At 38.0% G+C, this 25743-nt stretch overlaps 1 protein-coding gene across 1 annotated transcript in view; it reads left to right on the top strand.

Moving 5' to 3' along the window:
- DLGAP2 (DLG associated protein 2) overlaps positions 1 to 25743 on the top strand; it is a 410760-nt gene that overhangs the window by 123151 nt on the left and 261866 nt on the right. The window lies entirely within an intron of this gene.

Genomic DNA, 25743 nt, shown 5'->3' on the forward strand with positions numbered 1-25743 from the left:
CACCCTTTATAATTTTTATTCTCTCTTAGTGCAACAGTGACAGCAAAAGACCACTGGGAAATAATGGTTCGTAAACAGCTTTTAATCCTGACTGATGTTCATCATCTTTCTTTCCAGTCTTACCAATATTTGTCTGAAACAATTGGCATAACCAGGATATAGCTTTAAAATAGCAATGCCATAAAATATTCTTTAAAACAACTCAAAATAAAGAAAGATGTTTATCCTAGAAGTAAAACAACCGTATGCAAGAGAGACTGCAAGAATGCAGTAGAGGGCTGATTAATAGGATCACTAGATAAAATAACTGCTTATGTTCAATGCTGCCGTATTTCTTATATTATAGACATATGGAAAGTAAGCTGAAGAGTTCAGTATAAGATTTAAAATAAAATCAAGCCAATGTAAATTACTGCGTATGCTGTATAAGCACAGATGCTCTTGGAAAGACAATTGCTTCAGCATCGTGGGTTCAGCCGGTCCCTGGATATTCTCTACAATAATTCAGTGAAATCTGTCATTACTGAGAGTTGATTATGAAACAATTTCAGAGGTTAGATGTAAAAACTTTTTATGAGTTTAAGTGAACAGTACCTATTAACTTTTCAGTATTCGTCAAAAGCACACAGAGTATGTTTAGGTTTTCTAATATTTGTGAATAGATTGAGTTTTAATTAGTTATCATACCTAAACAGCAATGTAACAATTCTGGTAATAATTACCAATTGTTGACACTTCCTGAATACTGATCTGGTGCTGCAGGATTACACTGGCTTGGGAAGGACAGTAGATTCACACATCTCAAAGGAATATTTATGATGGGAATGTGAAAATATAAGCTGACCAGTGGTTGACCTTCAGTCTTTGGGGACTTCATTTCAAAGGAGGTAGACTAGTTGAGAACCTGGTCACTCACTGTTCAGAGAACACTTAAACCACTTCATCTCTCCCACTGCAGTACTATAATTTTTCAGCCTAGTATGTTTTCCTAAGGCTTTATCTAGTCCATACAAAAGCTTTTAAAGACTTCTGTACTTTTGTATAGAGATTATTTTATAGTCCATTAAATTACAGTGCTGGGTGGTTAATTTAATTTTAGCATAGCTTCTTGAAAAGGGAGCAAATAGCAAGAAAGCAGTCTTCAAGTAAAAATAACAGTAGACAATTGACTTCTTGCCTCTAATTAAAAAAATGGAGGTCGACTTCCATGCTGCACCTCCATATACATTATTTTCTGTAGAAGCACTGGCACAAAATTGAAAATGTCAGTGATTCATGATCCAATCCCAGCAATGATCCAGAATGAGGATGCCTTTATTGATGATTGAAATATAGGGAAGTATGTATCTGTATCTCTCAGTGCAGCAGAATGTCTGCTGTGTTACCTTCTAGATGTTTATATTTCTCAGGCGTCTAGTGTTATCTGTGCCATTGATGTGTCTTAAGTTTATGTATCTAAGTTTGTCTTACTAAGAGGAATATTTTCGTGTATTTAGGACATTATACACTTTCCAGTTCTCTACAATTTGTTATACATCCAGACAGGTTTTCTTATGACAACCAGTTGTCTTTGACACGTCTCCTTATCAAATGCTTCTTGAAAAATGCATGCTGTCCATGTCAGTTTCTCATCTATCATAGCAGAATTATCTTGAAGAGTTCTATCAGCTTTGTTATGCAACACACTGCTATTATATGTTCATATTGGCTGATACTAATGGAATTAAACTTTTCTTAGTACTCCCTTTCCAGTTGCAACAAAATTGTTTTCCATGTGTATAAAAAATGCCCTCTGTCATGACTTCTTTGAATAGTGGGCTGTGGTCATTTAGGGGCTTGCTTTACTATCACAGAATATTGACTGTGAAAGCTCAGTAAATGCTTTGCTAATTGGAAAGCATTATTAAGCAAATCACAGTCATATACTTCAATGACAGAAGTAAATTTTTATAGAAATGTGCAAATTTCAGATTGGAAAAAAAAAAGCCCATAGCAAGTTTCAGACAGCGCAAGAGTCTAAAATTCAGAAGAAAACTGCTGTTGTTAGTAATCAGAAAAGTAGAAGAATGTTAAAGAAAATTAATATCACCTTTAAAAATAAGGTCCTCAAGGCTTGGAGGACTTAAAAGACAAAAACCCTAACTCTAACCCTCCCACTTGGGGAAAAAAATATTTATTGTATTCTTCATTGTTGTGTCATAGGCATAATTGCATTTTAATACTGGAATTGCAGTTTTTAATAGATTATCAACTTGAATAGTTATTTTTGAAAGATATACAATATCTAGGTATAAATCCAGGTTTATTAGCTGTTTGTTAATTGTACATAATTGAGGCAATTATAATACTAAATAATAGAGTAGAAGGAAAAGATAATATAAAATAATGGATTATTCCGTCCATTTCTGTGAGCCATAGCACAAGAAGGACATGGAAATGTTGGAGTGGGTCCAGAGGAGGGCCACAAAGATGAACAGAGGGCTGGAGCACCTCTCCTATGAGAACAGGCTGAGAGAGCTGGGGCTGTTCAGCCTGGAGAAGAGAAGGCTCCAAAGTGATCTGATAGCTGCCTTCCAGTACCTGAGGGGGCCCACAGGGATGCTGCAGAGGGACTTTTTATAAGGGCAGGTAGTGACAGGATGGGGAGAAATGGCTTTAAACTGGAAGAGGGTAGATTTAGACTAGATATTAGGTAGTAAGGGTGGTGAGACACTGGAACAGGTTTCCCAGTGAGGTCATGAATGCACCTTCCCTGGAAGCACTCAAGGCCAGGCTGGATGGGGCTGTGAGCAACCTGGTCTAGAGGGACGTGTCCCTGCCTACAGCAGGGGATTGGAACTAGATGATCTTAAAGGTCTCTTCCAACCCAAACCATTCTGTGATTCTGTGACGAAGTGAAAAGAGATTTAGGGAGACAGTAAAATAGTAACATTTTTTCATACATATGAGGGGACAGCTTACTTCCAATACAGGTGTTATATGATAGTGTGAAAATAAATGGTAGAGATACTGTAAAGTTTAGAAATGATACTTCACTTTTCCACTTATTTTCATCTTGGAAGGAAGGAGTAGGTCTGAGAACATATCTGTTAGAAGATGGAATATCATTCCAAAGATCTTCTCCCCCAAAATCTGAACAGTCTGGAAAAAAGAAACAAAACCAAAGCACTTCTTTGGAGAGCTTGAAATTCCTGTTTTTTAAATGTTGGAGGTAAGTTTTGTCTCCTAATTGTAACTGAATTGGTCATTATATGTGTGAATTTAATCTCAAAACAAAGTAAGCAAGCGCTTAGCTCACTGTAAATCACTCACACTATGAAACACTGGGAAACAATCCATTGATTTTGTAGTAGGTGTGTGGTTATATACTATAAACTTAGCTAATATTTTGGTGAAAAGTGGACATTGTTGTTTTTCAGGTTATCTCCTAAACTGAGAACATTATCAGTAAGTTGAGTGCTGGACCTTGAGCAAACTGCAGATCTTTTCTTCCTTCTTTCTACTTAAATCTGTAAGAATTCTGTTCCGCTGAAGTGCAGTTACTGTAGGGTACAGAAACAAGTTATACTTGGTTAAGGTAGAAACCATAACTGAGACAAACCTACATTAGATACACATTCCGTTTTCTTGCTGCTTTAGAAAAACAGACATATTCTGACATTATTTAAAACATGGATATATTATTTTCACTTGAAGAGCTAACTAACATAATGGAACTTGACTCTTTGTTAGCTATTTTTCCCTTGTGAAAGAAGGTATATATCAACCCATTTAGGAGATAAATGATTTCAGTAGCAATCTCATTAGCTGCTAATAAGTGGCACGCCATCTGAAGTTTTTTTTCCTCACTTCTTTTTTTCTTTCTTGCATCGAGTTGGCCTCTTACCTTCTTTAAGAGAGAGGCTGGGAAAGAAAGTACAAAGAAAGATTTAATAAGAAATGCTTTATTGAATATTTAACAAATTTGATAATAGTACAGTTTGAGCACATACAGGTAGGAATTCTAAGCGAGACAGGAATGTGCTTTCAGATGCATCTCATGAATCACCCAGGCAGTGGAAAACTGTTAAAACTTCGCAGATCTGATTTTTCTGAAAGATATTGAGAAGCAACTTCAGAGCACTACAGCATCTGTTAGAGGTGCTCAGATGGTCTCTTTTTATTTAAATTTAATTTTTTTAAATTACATGATGCATTCCATGTGAACACCCACACCATTATGTTGATGATAACTTAAAAGTCCAGATGATGTGAGGAACATTAAAGCAGCTTTCTTCCTTTTATTCCTGCAGGTTTGGCTTAATCAAGATGTATATATTCACGCATGCCTAACATTGTCAGAATACTTTTCAGTGAGATATTTCGTTTATTGTAAAAATCTGTTTTGCTTCTTTTTACAACCTGTAAAAAGAATGGAAAAGATCCATTGATAATAGTGCTGTTAGATCTTACACTGGAAAGGAAAAATTGATTCTTGCTAGTACATTATTTATTCTTTGGAGTCATCTTCTATGTAAATGAATGTAGTGTCCCTGAAGGAAGTGAGACTGACAGAGCTCTTTACTCAAGTCTCTTGCTCAGGCTGTGCAAAGCATAGTGAGCACTCTTGTGTCTGCCCTTCCTTTGTCCTGCCCTGAAGCAGTGACAGGTAAATCTCCATGTCCGTGTTGACTTTTTTCTGCTCAGAAATTTATGATTAGAGGCCATTTGTCAAATTTTAGCTCTTTGAAACAGGAGGGAAGCTAACCCATTCTTTTTCTTCTGAAAGCTTATTCCTTTCAGCTTCTTTTTCTACTGGTTTATTCTGTTAAGGTTGAGGTGTAGCGTAGCAAGAAATTTCATTTTTCTGAATAGAGAAAGAAAAACACTAGTGATTTTGAACAACTGTTAGGGAAATTCATACTTCACAGATTTGCTTTGTTCTGGGCATTGATTTTCCAAAGCCTGAAAATTTTTGAAGAGAGAGATCTTGGTTTTGATTTATGTGCATACCATACATTGAAGAAAACCAAAGTTGAGTTTCACAGTAGAATTTTTGGTGAGAGTTTAGCAACTTGTTATCAGATGTTCTTTTCCTAATAACCTTATAGAGCTCCCTTCTGTACTGTTATTCGTATTACATACACGCTTAGGCAGACAGAATGATTTTGCCTACCTACTGAGTTAATTTTGGAAACGGAATGGGCCTCCAGCACCTACCTGGATAGGAACAATAATTATACTGTTTTAATGCTATGAAAAGCATTTATTTCTAGAGTCTGATGAAACATCAGTATGAAGTACCTAAAAATTGGAGTGGTGATGCAGCCTTCAGCCATATTCTAATTCAGTAATTTGTTATTACAGTAATAGTTATTACAGAAGCTTTTGTTTGCATTGCCATAATTTATTTGTACGTTAAGATTCAGATCATTGTGCTGCTTAGTAAGTAAAAGGGAAAGTTTATTTATTTATCACCGTTTCATTATTTATTTTTGAGAGAAAGGCAGAAGAACAGTGAAAGCATTCGTATCAATACTTCATTCATTTCTCACTCTTTTTTTGTGAACAGAGAGCAACCACTTTAGTTGTTGACAAACTCTTCCAATAACTATTCCTTAATGTTTGGACAAAATTATTTACTATTTCAGTAGCTCCTTAGCTATTAAAATAGGGGAAGCCTTTCAGTTAAAACCTTCATCTTAGCAGTGGTTCAGATTGTTTTATCTTTCTTTATGAAACATAAAAAAAATGGGTTAAAAGGCAGCCTGTACCCTCATGTACTCCGAATACTCCTTCTGCTCCCTTATTTGACTTTGTAGCAAGTGTACAATAAAAAAAATCCAAGCTCCTCACATAGATTGAACTTTTTATTATTTTCTTTTTTATTTACACTTTGTTTATCTATTTCAGCTCTTTGGCCTCTTTGAACCTCGTTTTAGAGGAATGACAGTTACTTGCAAGAAGAGTTACGTCCTCTTCTAGCTGTGGTTTTCACCTAGGTCATCAAGAACTCTGTAATGGCCAATGTCATAAACATGACATGAATGATGACAAAAACTCAGAGGTTCCAATGGAGAGCTATTAAGTCAATGGGGAAGAATAACAAGTGAAAACTATAAAATTGAAGATCTGATTAATTTTAGTTTTGCATGCCTGGAGTCTTAGAGACCCTTCAGCAATGGTAACTTTCCTTCAGAACCGACTCATGTATAAATAATATGGGGTTGTTTTTTTTTTTGTGCTGGGCAATGCCACTGTATGGATGGCATCATAACAAACAAGAAACTGACTGTGGAAATTAGTAGTTACAGCCTTGTCGTCAGAACATAGCATTGCACTTAAAGCTTAGAAGTTTTCATTTTTAAGATTAAGTTGATGATTTTAGAAGTAAGAAATGCATACAACGTCAAGAAATGGTGGGATAACCATGATTTATAGCATGAACAGAAAGGATATTTTTGTCAGCAAGACTTCTGGCAAAGAAGCTATGTTAACATAGCCTGCATAGCATTTTACACATGAAAATGACAGCGTATAGCTAGAATGCAGCTTTAAAAATAATGCATAGTTTACGATATGTGAAATATCCCCATGCTGTTGAAGCAAAAGCCCTTCAGTATGAAACTGTTGAGGTGTTATTCCTACTTGTTTTCAAAGGTATTGAAGGACGTCTGTTTCTTCAGGATTTCTGTTGCTGATACTCATCTCTATTACTCTTTTAAGTTGTCCACATCCTCGAGGCATATAACATTATCAGTAGGACTTAACACACAGCACTGTCCATTTAAATAGCTTTGTGTTTGTGCTCTGTCCATGATTCTCCCAAAAAACTTGCAGCCTTTGGGGCTCTGTGCAGAAGTTCTGGCTGACCACCAGATAGTCATTTGCAGGACTAAGACCAGAAAATGAAGGTGATTTCAACTGAATGGAAGGACCCTTGTGAGGTTCAGCACCTTTATGGTCAAGATGCTGGTCTTAGAAATGATCCTAAGTAGAACCATGGTCTATGTGACACTAAGCTTAATCTCTCTGTACTTTTCTCTGTAAGCCCTCCATAAACGGGGCTGAAAAGAACCCAGATAACATAGTTGCTGAGTACATATTTAAAATGAAAGCAAATATCATCTGTAATTTCTAAAGACACTTGCTGATGTTAAGAAGTGTATTATTTTTGAACCTGCCACTCTGCATCACAGATTTTCAGTGAAGAGTTAAGGAATTCAATACCCATCTGAAAATAATCTCCCTTCAGTACACCATCATTTAATTTTGTCTTGCTTGTTATGCTGCAAGAATTTGTAATTGTTTTAAATTACACTGTACATTATTTTGACATATTCACCTCTTAATGTCACTTTGTAGAAACAGTATGGTGTTACAACACATTAGCAATCAATAACCACACTGCTGCTTCAGGACATTGCATTTCTCAAAAAAGACACTCACAGTCCTGAAATATTCAGAATTACCTCATTTTTTTCCATTCAGAATTTTGTTAAACAAATGCTTCCATATCTTCAGAAGAACCATGCACCCACAATTCTATATATGTGATGCACATCAGTGGTATCAAAACTTCAAAAGTTTGTAATGAAAAATCAGAGTGTACTTTCTATTTATAAGATTTTGAACAGACAAGCAAAATCTGAATGTCTTACACCCTGGGTTTCCAATCTTTTGGCTTGCCTGTGCTGCATTGTGTAAAGAGGTATTTTCTTGGGCCCCATATACATAGGTCATTCCGAATGTAATGCCTCCTATTTATTTCCATTGAAACTACAACAGATGGACGCAAAGAGCACAATAAATGCTATTTGATAGAACAAATCCTTACCTGCAAAATGCTGTATTTCAACATCATCTCCAGTATTAGCTATGCATTTTTGCCAGCAAAGAGCCTGAATGCCACACTCGTAAAAATCTACAGCAGTGGAGGTGAGCCACTGTCACCCCCTGCCTCACTGTGCTCACATCCACTGTTTGCTGTCCATAAACATTCAGCAAGTGTAGATGAATGCCAGTGGGTGCCATTTTTTCTGCACATAGGATTTCAGTTCCATGTCTTTACTTCATATACACTTCCATGTCAGATGCATTGTGTCAGACCGCCTGTCTGCTGCCACATGTTGCACAGCAACAGCACATAATGGAATGTTGGTGGGAAGGTTCAACCTCTACTGCCATATTACCAACATCCACCTCTGAAGTTGTGGGCCAATAGCATAAAATAGGAAGCATTACTTTCAGAGCAGTCCTTCTATAAATAAGAGATGTGTATGAGATAGATTTTGTGTGAGTTTTCATCAGCGTCTCAGTAAAGCAATCATTTTCCAGAATGATTTTTATTACATTTATTTGTGATATATGATATGTTTCATCATTTGGGAATAGAAAGATGTGGTATAGGAGCAAAGAGTTTGTTACTAATGTAGTGTGGATAGGGTGGTGTGAGGTGGTCTAGACAGATTATTATTTAAGAAGTGGAAATAAATATCTATGTGTCTTCCATTTGTTCCATTAATTTGATAGTTTGACAGAACAATTGTTTTACATGTCTGCTGTCAAGCCAACATCTTAGCAATCATTTTGCAAATCCACAAATTCAGTTCACATTCATGGCCAGTGGTGCCACAAACAATGCCATCTTTACTGTCATGTGTTAAAGCACTACATATTCTTTAGGAAAAAGAATAAAGGAGTAGAAGTCACAGAAGGATTTATATTTTATAGCCTCCACCATGACTGCTGCTGCTTTTGAAAGCTAAAACAGTAACAATTGCACAAGGAGCCATGATGAAATCTCCCTTGTTGAAGGTGGATGGAACTGGATGTCACTTTGTACCTTACTCTAAACAGCTCTGTACATTTAGAAGCAGAGTAAATTCACATTCATTCTGGTGTATCACCCTTCAATACCTGTTAAGTTTTCCTGAGACAAACCCAGAAGTCTTTAAAAGTCTTTGAGTCAGCTGTCATCAATTTCATTCCTAAATTCTGCAGCCACTGGAGAAGAATAAAACCTAAATATTTTCAGTAGTAAATTCTGCTAAGCTTTGAACTTACATGAGAAGTTTCTGATTGGTAACATCAGGATATTGATTAATCCAGCCTGATACTTTATTTGTTCTACTAAGACGTTGGTAGCCAATTCATGGTATGTTATACAGTTTGAACACTTTATAATATTTGTTAATTCAAATATAGATTTCATAGAGAATCTTTTCTTAGTTGAACTCTTAGTTCTTTTCTTAGTTCAACTCTGAGTTGAGTTTAGATTTATTTTTATTTATTTATTTATTTATTTTTGAGCAGAGGGACTTATCTGTACATCTTCCTCTACAGCACAGGTGTAGCTATATCAAGTTTCCAATGCCAATATTAGGAAATTGTTTTATTTCCTTTACAAATAATAATAATCTTTAAAACATTGGACCAAATGTTCCGTTTTCCACAGCATTAATCTGACAAGCAGTTTGCATGACTGAGTTCATGTGAATTTGTCTCTATGAGGATATATTCCCTTTTTATTTGCTGTTATCTCTGTTACTGTTGAGCTGACAGCTTCCTATATTATACAATTGGACATACGTAGCATTCTTCTCAAATACTGTTTTATATTTGCATGACATTTTACAGTGACACAGAGTAAGAAGGCATGTAAAGTCAGCATCACAGTAATTCGATTCTATGAGATTTACTGCAGCATTCTAGAGTTGATGAGGAATCTGAACTCTTTGATCATAGCAGCATTCTTTAGATATTTTTTTTTTTTAAATTTTTAAGTAGGTGTTTGGAAATTAATGCTAGTTATGACAGCTTTTATTGAGTACGCTTCAAATATTTTCAGATTGACTTGCCTCCAAAGGCAAACTGTTATGTTGCAGAACAAACACTGTAAATGACAGTTCATACCAGAAGGCCACATCTAAGCACTGAAGTTCTGTTCTAGCCATGCAGCTGCACAGATTGCTGGCACAATTACAGCTATCTGCGTTTTAATGTACTGTTAACCCAGTTTGGACTCCAGCTTCAATGCTGCACAGTCACTTCACTGCTGACACTAGTGCTATGCTTTTTCATTGCCTGGACATTCTGTATCAGAGATACTACTCTACTACTCTTTCCTTTTTGAGAGCAGCAGCGTGAATGAAGAATCACATGGCTGAATAAATGAAATCTGTAGGAGGTACAGGACATACTCAAGTGAGCCCTTTATGTTGTCAGCGGTTCAATTCTATAGTTTGTAATAGACATTACGTTCTGTATGGTAAGGTGTACTTTCTGTTAAGCTTTCATTGAGAACTGAGAACCGTGAGAGCCTAAAACTACCAGAGCTTTGTGGTAGTACAACTGGAACCTTTTCCTCATAAAGAGCTTTTCTAAGAGGATCCAAATGACTCTGAAATTAAAATAGCCAGATTCTCTTAGACTATGAACTGGAATAGTTAATAAAAGCTGCGGTGATTTCAAAGTGGCCTGATGAAGCAGAGTGCAGATATGAGGTTTATAATCCAGTGACTCTTCTCCCTGTGACCTCACAGGACAATCTTTGCTTTCAGTCAGCTATTCTCTTCTGAGCTCCTACAAACTATGGATGCGCGTACTGATCCTTGTATCTCCTCTCAGTCTCCTTTGCTGCTCTTAGCAATGATTTGGGCTCTCTTTGATCTGCAGGATCTGGGCATGCTTTTCTCTCACTCTGTTTTTTCTGCCTCTGTCCTGCAGTAACTGAGGATGCTGCATTTCCCAAAGAAATATGCCACCTTCTAGGGGATGCCACCAGCTTGTCACTCCTTTTAAAGGAATGAGAACAGAAAAATGGAAGGAAAGAAGCACATCTGTGTATCAAACACTGTATCTGTACCTTGTTAGAGTGATTATTCTGATTCCCATGGTGTGATCATTCAATATAGCAAATTTGTTAAATGCATGTATGCATAAATAGTACATTAGGTTTTCCATATATGATTATGAGTACACAAAAGGTGACGACAGTCTATGAACATACATATTTTATACTGACATGGCATACTTTTTTCTATTTGGAGTTATTGTGAATCACTTCATGTAGATTGCTCCATAAGTAATGTCTCCCCTTTATTTCCATGGAAACTACAGATACAGAGTGCAATGAAAACAATTTGATGGAGCAAATTCTCACAAAGCACTATTGCTTCAACGTAGTCACCACCATTAGCTATGCATATTTGTCGGTGATGAACAAATCTCACGTGCCACACTCATAAATGTCTGCACCAGTGGAGGTGACCCGCTGTTTCACAGATTCTGTGACAGCATCATTGCTAGGAGAATGTTGCCCACGCAATCCATCTTTCAATGGCCCAAAGAGCTGGATCGGCATTGTACTCCGTGATCTTCAAACTGGTATGAGGCCTGGCATTATCGTGTTACAAGAAAAAGGTTGTCTTCTTCTCTGGCCTGACTCTGGAAGTTCAAGGCTTCTTAGTCAGCACTGCAGTGTCTCAGAGTTGATGGTTTGTGTGGGTTTGAGGAGATCCAGGAGGATCACCCTTTTCCTATCCCTAAAGACAGTGCACTTCAGTTGACCCACTGAAGATTGCACCTTGAACATTTTCTTCGATGGATAATTTGTATCTTGCCACTCTATGGTCTGCCATTTTGACTCAGGCTCATAGTGGTGACACTGTGTCTCATCACTGAGATGATGTCACCTTCAGGCTCGTATTGGTTCAGTAGGTCCTGAAAAGCTTGGTTATGGTGTTCTTTCTGTTTCTGTGTGAGTATTCATAGGACCCATCTGGTACAAACTTCGTGATATTCCAGTGTTGCCACCATCATTTCCCGTTCATTGAAGCCAATATTCCACTCTGTATACAGTTCCATGATCCTAATCTGCTGATTCAAATGGATGAGCTGATCAAGACTCTTCATTCTGTGTGTGACAACTGTGCATGGTTGTCAGGAATGTGGCTTGTCTTTCACATCACTGTTGACACTGCTGAAATGCACCCCCACTGCCTCACTGTTCTCACATCCACTGTTTGCTCTCCTTAAACATTCAGGAAGTATCAGTGATTGTCAATGGGTGCTATTTTTTCCACATGGTTTCAATTACCTACCTTTGCTTCATCCACACTTCCATGTAAGATGTCATTTTGTCAGTCTGCACCTCTGCTGCTATCTGTCGTACAGGAACAAAATGGAATATTGGTGGGAAGGTTTAACCTCCAGTGCCATACCACCAACATCTATCTCTGACACCGTGGGCCAGCAAATTAAAATAGGAGAGCAGCTTTCATATATGAAAAGACTTTTTAAAGGATATCAGCAGTTCATAAGATACACAGTATGCTAACACATAAAAAATTAGTCCATCAAAATGATAGTGTGTAACAACAAAACATTCTCAGCTCAAGGAGATCTCCTTAATTTAATGCCAATTAATGTATTTATTGATTTGGGCACTGAGAGATGAAGGCAATTTAACATTCAAGGGAGGCACCTCTCCCAGCCGTAGGTCCAATGCCTCTTCTTACTTCCTGGCTTCCTCTGCCCTTCTTACCACCACAGGCCTTTTAAGCAGTGCAGGAAGGTGAATTTAGGATGGTTTCTTTCAGCAGTGCCTTCCTCCTTGCTTGTTTTTTTTTCCTGTAGAAGGGATGGTTGCATCCCTGACTGGTTGATGCTTTGGGCAGGGCGGGGAGGGTTGTGGAGCTGGTTGGGAACTGGCTGGGAATGACTAGGTGTGCTGAAACCAGATGGGACATACTGGGATCAATAGTGCACAGGGCAGTGCACAGCCACCTGCCACACTGGGCCTTACCAATTATGCCCTGTAAAGTTGTTGTTTTTTTTAGTATTAATTGCTTTAGCGACCATTTAGGGGCAGCTTGTCAGCTCATAATTGGTGACCTCACAAAGAAGCCCATGTCTAAGTTGAGGTGGGTTGATAGAGTTGAAAATGAAACCCAAAGTGCAGGAAACTTTCAAGGACTGGAGGCTTTTAAAGATATTTTCCTTTTTTTATCCTGACAAATTGCTCTGTCTTGCTAACCCAAGAACTTTCCTTTATTAAAAAAATACTGAAGGTAACATGAGCTGTAAAATATTCTCAGAAATAATTACAAGCCCTTGGAAGAGCAAGTTGGCAAGGAGCCATTGGTTACTGCACAGAAGATTCACATTTCCTTGTTTTTCACTGGAACTAAAATAGAAGATTGCTGCTACAGTAAGGGCTCATTCCGACAACATAAATGCACAATGCAAATGGCTCTCATCAATGCCTATTTGTTTATATGTTGTTGTTCTCCCAGAATGCCCCTGGGACAGTAGTTTTGAAAGTAAAATGTGTACTAAAAATAGAATAAGTATAAAGTGATTTGAAATGTTTTCTTTCAGACAGGTTGAGGTGGCATTAATGCTTCATTCTTTAGACCAAGTTATAAGATTGTCTCTGCTCACAGTCTTCCAGGACAGCTGCTTTCTGCTTCTTGCACCCTTCTCAGCAATGTTGCTGTCTTCATTTATACTACTGGAGAGACACTTGAAGGGTTAGGCAAATAGGCTTTTCATACTCAGTACCTTCAATCCCAAAAGGATGAGAGCACTGGTCAGCCATATTAAGCAAACAGTTTTTGGCTTCAGGCTGTTAGGATGGCTGAGAAGTGATTCTTGACATGTCACCTAGCATTTTCAAGTATTGAAACTGGGAGACTTATTGAAGAAGATACGTGTGTGAAAAGCATCTAATCTGGAATATTTTTTCTTCTTTTATTTTCATGGCTACCAGTTCAACTACGTGTTTATGAATGAGGGAAGTTGCTTGATGAACTTGAATTATCATTCTTTGAATTTCACAATCCATACGGTCAGTCAACAAGATAAGATATGATGCAGAAGCATAATGGGGTATTTGGTTTCACTACAGTAATCATGTCGAATATCCACCCAGTTGGCCAGGTTTGCCATTTGTGTGACTTAGAAGAAGCCTACTGAAATTTGTGAACAAAATGAATAATAATAGTTCAGAATTGCCACAATTGTTTAATCATTATAGAACATTTTTAAATCCTGTGCTATATTTCATTTTGTCAGTTAAACATGTCAATTAAAAAACACATAGAGAGGTATTGCTTTATTTGAGGTATAGCCTTACTTTCTTGGTTCTGCATAAGGTCTAATTGTCCAAGTGCTTCAACAGTCAAATACTGTTTTTTTGTAGGCCTTATATATTGGTTTATGTAAGCCTATTCTGTGGCAGATTTCTTACTTCTAGTATCATAATTTCTCTTAGGAATCCCTGTTTACTGCATCAGATTCGAATTCTCAGGTGCATATGAGATGTCCCATTAAATCCAATTGAACCATATAAAACAGATTCTATTGCTTTTTGTTCTTTGATATGCATGAGCTCATTCATAGCGATGGAGTGCAGTTGTTCTGGGTGCTTACAACCTTCTGTTCATGTTAAAATGGATATAAGAGTGAAAGGACACATTAAGTTGTAAGTCTACAGACTTTATGCACATACACACACACAGAGATTTCCTATTTCTTATCCAGTATTAACTGGGTGAGTAATTTCAGCATTTCCCTGACTATACTTCCAACAGTAATGCACACACATAGAGTTCTTTCCTCCTTAGGTAACACCATGGCAACGTTACTAGCTACTGCAAATTTTGTCACTTCATTGCATTATATTTATACTTGCAAAACTCTGCAAATATGTTAGCATTATGAGATGCTAAAAAATATTTGTATGTTGACTGTAATTATCAGTACTAGTAGGCTGGCTGTTCACACACCAAATCTTGCAGTTTTTTTTCTTTGTAGTTTTGTCAGTATTTTATGCTAGCTCTATGCTTAACCCTCTTGTACAGCAAGTACATTTAGCTTCTTCTAGAAACCAGTCTCAAAATGAGATCTAGAAGGTTTTCATCCTTAATTCTGTTTTGCAATATCTGTACAAAGATTTCATAAATCTCTTCATGAATTTAAATTAGAAAAAATAACTGAAGGAAAAGCAAGATAACTTTGCAATGTATGCTCCAAACTTGAGTGGTTACTTTTACTCACTGACTACCATATGCATTAGCTACTACCAATCTGCTATGCTTGGTAGAAATTGTACTGGATATCTCTGCATAGGGCTTGACTTTTCCCAGCCTTTTGCAGAACGCTCAGTATACATTTCTTAGCACTGAATGTATATATGATGTATTATTACAGAATTGCAGAATCGTGGGGGTTGGAAAGGAGCTGAAGAGATCATCGAGTCGAACTCCCCTGCAGTATGTCACATGAGTGTGCATCTAGATGGGCATTAAATATCTCCTTAACATGAGCCAGCAGTGTGCCCTTGCAGCTCGGAAAGAAAATGGTATCCTGGGCTCCATCAGAAGAGGGGTGGCCGGCAGGGACAGGGAGGTGATTGTTCCCCTGTACTCTGCTCTTGTGAGGCCCCATCTGGAGTACTGTGTCCAGGTGTGGAGCCCTCAGTAAAAGAAAGACAGAGAGCTGTTGGAGAAGGTCCAGAGGAGAGTCACGAAGATGATCAGGGGACTGGAGCACCTCCCCTATGAAGACAGGCTGAGGGAGCTGGGCTTGTTCAGCCTGGAGAAAAGAAGGCTGCGGGGTGACCTCATTGCAGCCTTTCAGTATCTAAAGGGAGCCTACAAACAGGAGGGGAATCAACTCTTTGAAAGGGTTGATAGCGGCAGGACAAGGGGAAATGGTTTGAAGTTGAGGGAGGGAAGATTGAGGTTGGATGTCAGGGGGAAGTTCTTTACAGAGAGAGTGGTGAGGTGGTGGAACAGGCTGCCCAGAGAGGTTGTGGATGCCCCGTCCCTGGAGATGTTCATAAGCCAGATTGGATGGAGCTCTGGGCAGCCTGGTCCAGTATTAAATGTGGAGATTGGTGGCCCTGCCTGTGGCAGGGGGGTTGGAGATTCATGATCCTTGAGGTCCCTTCCAACCCTGGCCATTCTGTGATTCTGCAATTCTGATCTCCATAGCAGGAGAACTTCACAACCTCTCTGGGTAACTTCTTCCAGTGCTCTGCCACCTTACCATAAATAAGTTCTTCTGCATGTTAGTATGGAACTTCCTATGTTCAAGTTTAGTCCATGACTCTTTGTCCTACTGCTACACACCACCAAGAAGAGCCTGGCCTCATCCATTTGCCTCCCACCTCCTATTAGATATTTATAAACATTAATCAGATCTCCTCTCAGTCTTCTTTTCTCCAGCTGAACAGACCCAGGTTACACAGGCTTTCCTCTTATGGGAGATGCTCCAGGTATATATGATGATTAATTGCTCATTGTTTCAAAGAACGCCAAAATAGTGCTCTTAGGCTGTAAAGATACCATTCAAATTGATTAATTCAGAAAGTGAGAGTATTCTCTGTAAGACCGAAAACTATTTATTAAGTGATAAGGTTTTAATAATTAGCTAATTGGAAGCAGAGATGAGAGACAACGTAGAAGAGATAAAGCTGAATAAAAAAGTGGTTAGTATGACTGGATGCACCAGCAGAAGGGAAGCATACAGACAAAATCCAGATTGAATAATATTAATTAAATAATCAGTTGTGTCTGACTGTACTTGCTTTAGGCATGATGCACTCTTACCAATTGTAACTCATATAAAAGATTTAGCAATAGCTTTGAAACATTCCAGCATAAAGCTTGTTAGGCAATACATGGGTGAAGAGCACAGGACTTGTCACTGAAGATCAAGCTTCAGCTTCTTAGGTCCATTCCTAAACAATATAAAATCATCTGATTTAAGTTATATTTATTCTTATTTGAAAGCTTCAGTGCTGCCAGAGGGGTACAGTGTACTCCAGTGAATTTGGAAGTTAAGGAGCTTATCCAATATGGACTTAGACATTCTGAGCTGGAAACTGAACCTGGAAGCATACAGGCTAAAAGAAAAGTCCTGTTATCTTGTTGTCAAGAAAATAAAAACCTTTGTCTGCTTTCTAGGCCATTGTATGTTAGTCATCTATTGTACAGAGGTGCAGTAGTGCTTCAGAAGAACCTGCTTTCATCAAAAGTACAAATCATATTTTAGAGTAAGGCTTCTCCCGGGAAAGTCAGTGTGCCTTCTACCACTTTTTCTGTTCTTTGAAGAATTGATTTGTATGACTTAAAAAGAAAATATTTAATGTAAACTCAATATTTGAACCAGAGAAAACAGACATTAAGAGAGGACACATCTGAGAGAAGTGTCCTCAGGAGAAAACATACTAATAGATGTTCCAATAAGAAAGGAAAGTTGGCCATCCATGAAAGGACCATAAATAACATAATATTTCTTTTTTGTCTTCCACACAATCTTCTGCTATATTACTTCAATATCTATAGTGCAAATCCAAAACATATTTTCTCTGTTGGTTGTTCATGATCAGCTAAGAGAAGTTTATGTTATAAGAGAATATAAATATCACAAGATCATCAAGGCTAAAAGTATACAAAAGTGTTTTATGAATTGAGCTAACCCCATCTGGGTGAGATTGCATACTTGCAAATATCTTTGATACAACAGGGACCAGTAATCTTGCTCTGTGTTTAACTATGAGTTCTCTGTGCTTTTTAAACCTTACATTTCATGTTGTAAGTATGAAAAAGGCAATGAATTAACAGTGTAAAATGCTTTAAAGTATAAAGTGCCTGCCAGGCACATAGCACAGGTTCTTTGGGCATCTCTTAAAACCTTGGTTCTAATTAGCACGAGGAAATGAGTTGTTTCCAGATGCATAGGGAGCGTTGTCTGTTTTATAATGGATTGTTTGAGTGGAAGCATTATCTGGATATGTTTACTAGCAATCTTACCTTGTAAAGTTTTTAGTTATTACTAAATGTTTTAGTTACACTAAGGTTTTCAGTTTTTAGCAAATATTTTAGAACATGTAATCTGTAGCTCTTTCTTTGACAACTCTCCTCTTTATAACTACAAAAAAAAAAATCAGAAAGATGTCTTAAAATTAGTTTTGAATAGCTTGTAAAATAATACGCTTTTGCCAGTATGGTTCAAGCATTTTAGAAGTTTCTCTTCTATTGTGAGCTGATATCCCAGGATGTTAGAAAGAGACCCTAAGTTATGGCATTCCAACAGGTCTCCTTAAGATGACCTTGTGGCACTGGATCATGCTGATCTCAGAGGGGACTCAAAATCTAATTGTTACTTTTTAGCTAAGTACAACTCTCACAAGCAATGTAAAGTTAGCCACATTTATGTTTCTACAGTTCTCAAACAAGGCTGTGTAATTTGCTACACAGCTATGCTGAAAGAGTGGTATGCTAAATTCTGCGTGTCTGTGCAATGTTCTGTTGAATAAAATTTGTCTTAGCATAATATTGAGAACATTACATTCAAATCTCTTGATTTAAACTCAGAACTATTTATGAGCAGGTGATAAAATCTGAAAATATAAAGGTTTCTGCCTTTTCTTTGAAGCATTCTGATTATTCTACTCACTTATTCCATAATATAGCAGTATGAAAAAAGCTTCCTTGATAACAGACCAAAGTTTATGTCTTTAAGAGGCATGCACTGGTATAAATATGTAGAACTTAACTGAACAGTTCATGGTGCACACATGACAGAATCACAGAAGTGTAGGAGATGGAAGGGACCTAAACAGATCAGTGAGTCCTTCCCCCCTGCTAAAGCAGGTTCCCTACAATAGGTCAAACAGGTAGGCATCCAGGCAGGTCTTGAATATCTCCAGAGAAGGAGACTCCACAACCTCTCCGGGCAACCTGTTCCAGGGCTCTGTCACCCTTACCATAAAGAAGTTCTTCTGCACGTTAGTACAGAACTTCCTATGTTCAAGTTTTAGGCCATTACTCCTTGTCCTATCGCTACACATCGCCAAGAAGAGCCTGGACTCATCCACTTACTTCCCATGTCCCATTAGATATTTATAAATATTTATCAGATCCCATCTCAGTCTTCAGAAAGAAAGAATAAAATACATACATAGTAGCAACAAAAATGGTAATTTTCACTTCAAAACATTATAGTTTTTAGGCATTTTGGTAATTCTGGGTCTAAAGGTGATCTCCAAAGGCAAGTATGTGTAAGTTGGACTTATCTGGGTGAGAGCACAGATAAAAACAGAGCATTTCTCATTTACTCTGTCCACACCGTGAGTCATCTAGATACATGAGATAATTTTGATCACTTTTTAGTGGATATATGCAGCCTGGTAACCCACAGTGCACAGAAGGATGCATTCAAATGGGTTAAAGCTCTGTTCCTTGCTCCTGTAAACATGTCTGTCTGTGCCTGTAACTCCAGAACTGTAACTGCCTGTATCAGATTGCAGAGATTAATATAAGTGGCTTATTTCGACTCAAGATGTAGAACAGATGGGACAGTGGAAACAGAAAAAAAAAGCTATGCCGTGGAAAATACAAAATAGAAACATGAGTATGGAAACTAGCTGGTCTGATCCAGTCAGGAACATGGCAATTTAGTAATATTCTCCAATCCATCATGCAATTACTATGCAAAGTAGCAAGAACATGCATGAGATGAAGCCTGCGCTCGTTGGAGTAGCAACCTAAGTGAGTCACCAGCGCAGCTGAGCTACATCAGGTGGGAGGAATCACTGCAAACTGCTAAATGCTCTGAACCAGGCTGCTCATGAGACTGTATGAGCTTCTGACACATGGTGTGTGCTGAGTCATTTGGAGCAGAAACGTAGTGCTGGTCCTGCAGCTGCTTGGAGGTAAGAAGTCTGGGACAGATCTTGTTCACTGAAGGTTCTGGACAGTCTGCCGTCCTCCATTAACACTTCTCATTAATGTGTTTCAAGTCATTTCTGTCCTGACTGGTTACCTGCTAAAGGGGTTTTTATGCTGTGAGCAGTTTCAGCTCTTACATTCCTGCTCCTGGGTGATCATAGGAATCATGGTTCCATTGAGCTGAGTTCTACCTGTCCTTGGCAGGCACTGTTAATGAGGGTGGCTTAATGACATTGCCCTTTGATACAGTCACAGTGTGCTCTGTGTAATAGAATCTAGCTGTGAATCTGTCTTCGGAGTAAATTTATATTGATGATGCAAATGCCTTAAATTATGTTCCTCAGCTTTAGATGTTCTTTTTGTCCTCACCTTATTATTTTGTAGCCTTGTTTTTGTGCCCCTGTTTTATGTGACGATTCTGTGTAGCAGTCCTTTCCCTAATCGTTATGAACCTATAGCTAAAATTGATAGAGAAGTGCCTCGCTCATCAAGGCAGGAGGAAGTGAAGGGAATGGAAGAGGGAGGCAAGGATGGCTCAGGTAGAATCACTTCTACATGGTAGCCTCAGCTGAGTAACCACACGTGTATTGGCTGATACAGCGCATAGACTGACTTGATGTCAACACTGCAAATATTGATGGGAAGGCTTGAGAGCACTGTGTGAGCTCTGTTACAGAGGAGCATGCAGACTGGAGAGTGTGCCCAGGGAAATTTGAAACTGGAGCTGGTGTAAGGAGTGCATTGTAACAAGTTCTGTGAGATGGAGGTGTAAGCAGGGAGGCACAGAAGCATGATGCGCGTCCTAAGCAATCTGTGGGGAAAAGCAGGCTGTGAGGATGATGGTGTGCCAAACCTTAGAACAAGGCCAGGGAATTGTTTGGGCCTTGGATTAGAAAACAGTAACAACAGCAAAACGCTTGATTTTTGGTTTTGATCTTGTAGCGAGATCTTTGTCGTGTAGCTACAACTGGAGGACAGTAACAAATTCAAGAGATGAGTAAAAAAGTACACAGAATGCTTGAATTTTGTGACCAAATGTGTGGAAGGAGAAAATCAATAGAAATTTTGTTTTGTGTCCCTCAGTCTTCTCAGTATTAAACACAGAACTGCCACTGATAAACAAATACTGAATTTTAATGAGGTTAGTGCAATACTATATGTCATCTTGGAAAAAATAAATAGGATGAGGATTTACTACTACTTCCAGGAAATTTTAGTTTTAATTTGAAATCAGAGATGTGTTATTGCACACCTTCTTAAATTCACAGATATGCATTTGTTCCGGTTACTGTTTTGATGGTGTCAATTAAATTTTAAAGCTCTTTTAAGCTTTCTATGCAAATCATGCTCAGTGTTTACAGTATTCCCTTTACTCTTCCCTATAGTCACTTTTGAAAATCAACTCATGATTCATTTTATGATGATAGCATGCATGGCCATCTGCATTATTCCCTGATCCTTACTGCCATCAGTAGCAGTCCAACGCACTTATGTGGAAATCTTCAGCCAGCATTTTCACTGACCAAGGCTTCTCTCCCCTTTCTTCTCCCCGAAAAGGAGGATCTGTATCTCAGCTAATCTTTGAAATTCCTTTATTCTTAACTGGTCCCTCCATCCCACACCAGCAGCTCGTGTGGAAAAGGGAAGAATCAATACCCATTGAACCTGACTGACATAAGTGCTGAAAAATCAGAATTTGAGTTCATTTCTGTCAATTCAGTCTGCCTTGAGAGAGAAGTTAAAGTGAAAAGTAGCTAAGAAAGTGCTCCAAAGTGATTGGATTAACTGCACAGAATAGCTGAGTCAGGATGGGTGTTTTGTTTTGTTTTGTTTTGTTTTTTTCCTGGGAATAGGTTGTTTGTTGGAAAAAAGCAGTTTCACAGAGTTTAAAACAAGCCACTCATTTGAGTAGGATGTATTTGGTGACAGATCTCTTTGCTTTGCTCTGCTTGGTCACTAAGACTGCTGGTGCAGTTACCGAGCTGTAAGACTCTCCAGCCCTGCTGTGCTAAATGCAGTGATTTTCTTGAGGACAGGGAAATTTAACTTCACTTAAGCCCAGCATCTCCTCTTCAGGCCAGCAAAGAGGCATCCTTCTGTAGCTCAGAGTCTTGAGGTGCAACAGAAGTTTACTCATTTCTTATTGTGATTGCTCATTTATTTAGCAGCTGGTGTGCCACTAGCATTTGAGCTTCAGCCTTCACCTCCAGATCAGATAGCTAGCCGGAGTTTAAAGCATTGTTTCATTGTAAGACACGTGTGTGTGTGGAGAATGGCACCAAGGAGTTATTCCTCCGGCTAATGCTATACATTATTGATTTGAGAATGTGAAAGAGGAAAATCACACCTTTTCATTTCTCTTTTTTTTTTTTTTTCTTCTATCTTTCATCTCAGCTAAAAGGAAGGTTGCAAGGATTTGTCTTGCTCTCACTGAAGTCAAGGTTAATTACTAAATGCTTTTTTGAGCTCTGTTAATATCCTTAGATTAAAGGCTCCAAATACTGTAAGTATAAGGCATTCTTATTTATTATTCATTTGTTTTCATCTGCTTCCAGACATATGTAAAACACATTTCTAATTTAAAAACACTTCGATGCAATTTGGGACTTTTTTTCTTTTCAGTGGGGAGTGGGAGTCATCTTTGGGTTAATAACCCTCCACAAATATTGCAGTGGGAATGATTGAGTTTTGTTTTGTTAATATTCATATATTCTACAGGAAAAAGCAAAATATAAGCACTAAAAGTAAAGCTGTCTTACAAGTTCTGAAAATAAGTGGATCCTCCAATTTTATTCCATGTTTTTTAAGTCATCTTCTTTGTCCAGCACCTGTAGCCTTTGCTCTGGTTGAACTGATCTAAGCCAGATGCTAAGCAGAAAAGGGGTGGCAATGCATTGAGTTTTCTTCATTGAGAACTCTGAAGAACGGGGAGAGCATTTCTGGTGGTGGTGTGGTCTGAGCTGTGCAGAGGCCTGGCTCAGTGAGGAACTGTTCTGTTGTCCTTTTTCCTGGAAGGTGTCTCTGTGAGCAGGAGAAACCTAGGGCTGAATCCTTTGTCTTGAGTAGCTGCTTTGTGCTGAGAAATAGCTGCAGGGGAGGAGTTCTGGACCGTGCTATTACGACTTAGTGAAGTTTTGTAATGAGGTTTATGGACCTAATATTTATTTTATTAAAGTTTTACAGCTCATTCTTAAGCATCATTATAGAATGTCAGTGTTTATTAGAGATCTGCGTGTGTTTCCAGAGTGCTGATGGCTGTGCTTTCTGAGTACTTGAGGTGTCGAAGTTATCAATTTGACTGCAAAGCTAAATTAGGCTGTAATGCCCTTGAGTATGTTTCCTCCAGATCAGGCAATAATCTCCATGATTATGGGCTCTGTTGTGTATTAATTGACCATGACTCGTTGTGCATCCTAAACTGAAGATGCATAACCTATTTCAAGGTCGGTTATCTCCTAGCCAAATGTCTCAAAAGGGTGAATATTGATGAATTTCAGCATTAGTCATCTCCCTTTAAAAATGTAACACAGATCCTTTGGTGCATGCTTTTATGTAACACATCCAAAGCTTGTCTTCCTTAGATCTTTACATAGACACTTGTAGCAAAATTTTCAGCTTTTTATAATTAATGAAGAGAGACAATAAATTATTAACTTTAGAAGTCTGAGTAAATGGTTTTGCTAATGGTTGTTTACTGGGAATGTGCAATGTTAATTGTGCTCTGGTAAAGTTACCAGGGAAGCTGTGGAATACAACAGTTGTGGTGCTTGCGTGGAGAGAAAGTAATTGTACAGCGATAGCAAAAAGGAAATTCTGCATGTGTCAGAGGATTTGAATGGGAAATCAAGCAAGTCGTTTGCATTATAGTTGTGTTTTAAGCCATGTTAAGGACCTAAATGTTGTAGGTAGGCTTCCCTGTGCTGTGACTTGCATGGGAAAACTAGCTGACAAAAGGAGAGAAGGCTGGACCCAATTTTGTATGTGTTGTATATCTCAAAAAAAAAAAAAGTAAATGTAAAGAGTGTGTGAAGATGTACAAATTGAAAGAATAAGGAGAGATTGCTTTATTGAATGTCACTGCAGTAGATGTAGTTTTTGAAGGCATTTTCAAAATGGTCCTTATGCTGGATTTTATGGTAGCAAATATCTTTTCCTGTTTTATTGAAATATGTTATAGAAATTTAATTTTTCTACTGTCATATTATTTAGCAGATTCAAATATGAAGCTCATGCTATTCTTAGACATATACATCTGGTTTTTATATTATTAAAATGACCTGCATTTCCCTAAAGCTTGCAGTCTGCATATCTCGGTGGTCTTCATTAAGGTGACCTAATGACCAAATCTTTATTATCTTAAAAGACTTCTGAACAGAAAACTCAGGATAGAAATATCAACTTGAAAGGGACTGAAGAGGAAACCAGAGCTACTGGTGGAGTCAGAGCCCAGCAGCCCAGCCCCCACCTCTCTCTTTTATACAACCATGTCTTGGCAGTAAATGGAAGCCTGTGCAGCACTTTGTCACCAGCTCAGCACTGACTCAGACATTTCATAGCCCTTTACTACTGGTATAACAGTTAGCACAAGAATAATCACTGAAACTTAGCTTACAACCCTCCAAAATATAACTAAATAAAATTACATGTTTCTTGGATAGGACAGGAGCCAACAAGCTTAATTAATGTAATTATGAATAGGACATAAGTTAGTATGCCAAAATATTCCTGTTTTTCATTTACAGAAAGTTACTTTTCAATCATAAATTATCAAAGCTTCTCTTGCCTTTGTAGTTAAACTGGAACCAATACTGGAGTATACCTTATGGGTAGCATAGCACTTCTTTCTAGAAAGAGAAGGACATGCAATGTTTTTTATGATTTTGACAGATGAATAATATCTTACATTCTGAAAGCTTCATTTTTCACAGTTTCATTACTCATTTGGTATTTTCTCTTGAAAGCTACGACCCGTACCTTTTCAAGTCATTATATAGCAACAACACAAAAAAAAAATCCCCACAGCATCACAGCAGGATACCTGTGTTTACTGACTGTATACAGCTGTGTCAAACCTCACTACTGTCTACAGCACAGAACACGATGAGTACTGCTGGAGAATGTTGGCTCTGTCTAGGGACGTGCCACCCACTTCCCAAGTCATGCCGACCTGATGCCAGGACTGTGCTTGCTCCCTTAGACACACCTTTGTTGCCAACACAAGTAAATTTAGCTGGATGCTAAACGAGAGTGCAGTTGATAATAAGGCTCTAAGACGGAAGGTAGGAAATATAGTGATTTCTGTTGTTGTTGTTATTATATTTTCTTGAAATAAAAATTTGTTAGGATATATAGCTTCATATATTAGTTTTTCTTGAATTCTAATTAAGACTACCATCTAAGATGAATAAAAATGTTCTTCGTGGCTGAAAAAGAAATAATCCAAAGATGCAGAGATACCTAAGAGGAACTGCTTCCCTTGACTGATTCAGTAGTCTGCTCATTTTGAGGTATATTGCAATTGGAAGACAAACTGTATATTTTTAGAGAAGGAGGTAGGAGGTAAGCCTCATTATGATATCTGGTATGTTCTTCACCCCCAGTTCTAAAATTAAATCCCTGGTTGGAGTTTAAGCTGGATGCCTGAAGCTGGCTACCAAGACCCGAACTTCTTACTCTGTTTGGAAGGATTTTATTTCATCTGTTGCTGATACAACAGAGATGTCTCAGTATTGAACTGATCCTCTCCCTTCTTCTGTAGTGGCTGTTGAGTAATAGGTATCTTTAATTCTGCCTTCTTTCAGGTCTTTTAGATGAGATGAATTGTGCCCTTAAAGTGACCATTTCTCTCTGCTCACAGAGAGGCAGGTACCTTATATGCAACTCAGCGGAGTCGTCTACATTTGATTATATGAATTCCATTCTATAGTTTTTGCATAATGAAAATGGACACTCTCCCCCAAAAAAAAAAAAAAAGTAAATTCATAATGAAGTGGACTAGCTTAGAAAAGCTGTTCAGTCC

The sequence above is a fragment of the Centrocercus urophasianus genome, unplaced genomic scaffold, assembly GCF_019232065.1.
Source record: "Centrocercus urophasianus isolate 14NV4802_14NV808 unplaced genomic scaffold, USGS_Curo_1.0 seq_10, whole genome shotgun sequence".
Taxonomy (NCBI): Eukaryota; Metazoa; Chordata; class Aves; order Galliformes; family Phasianidae; genus Centrocercus; species Centrocercus urophasianus.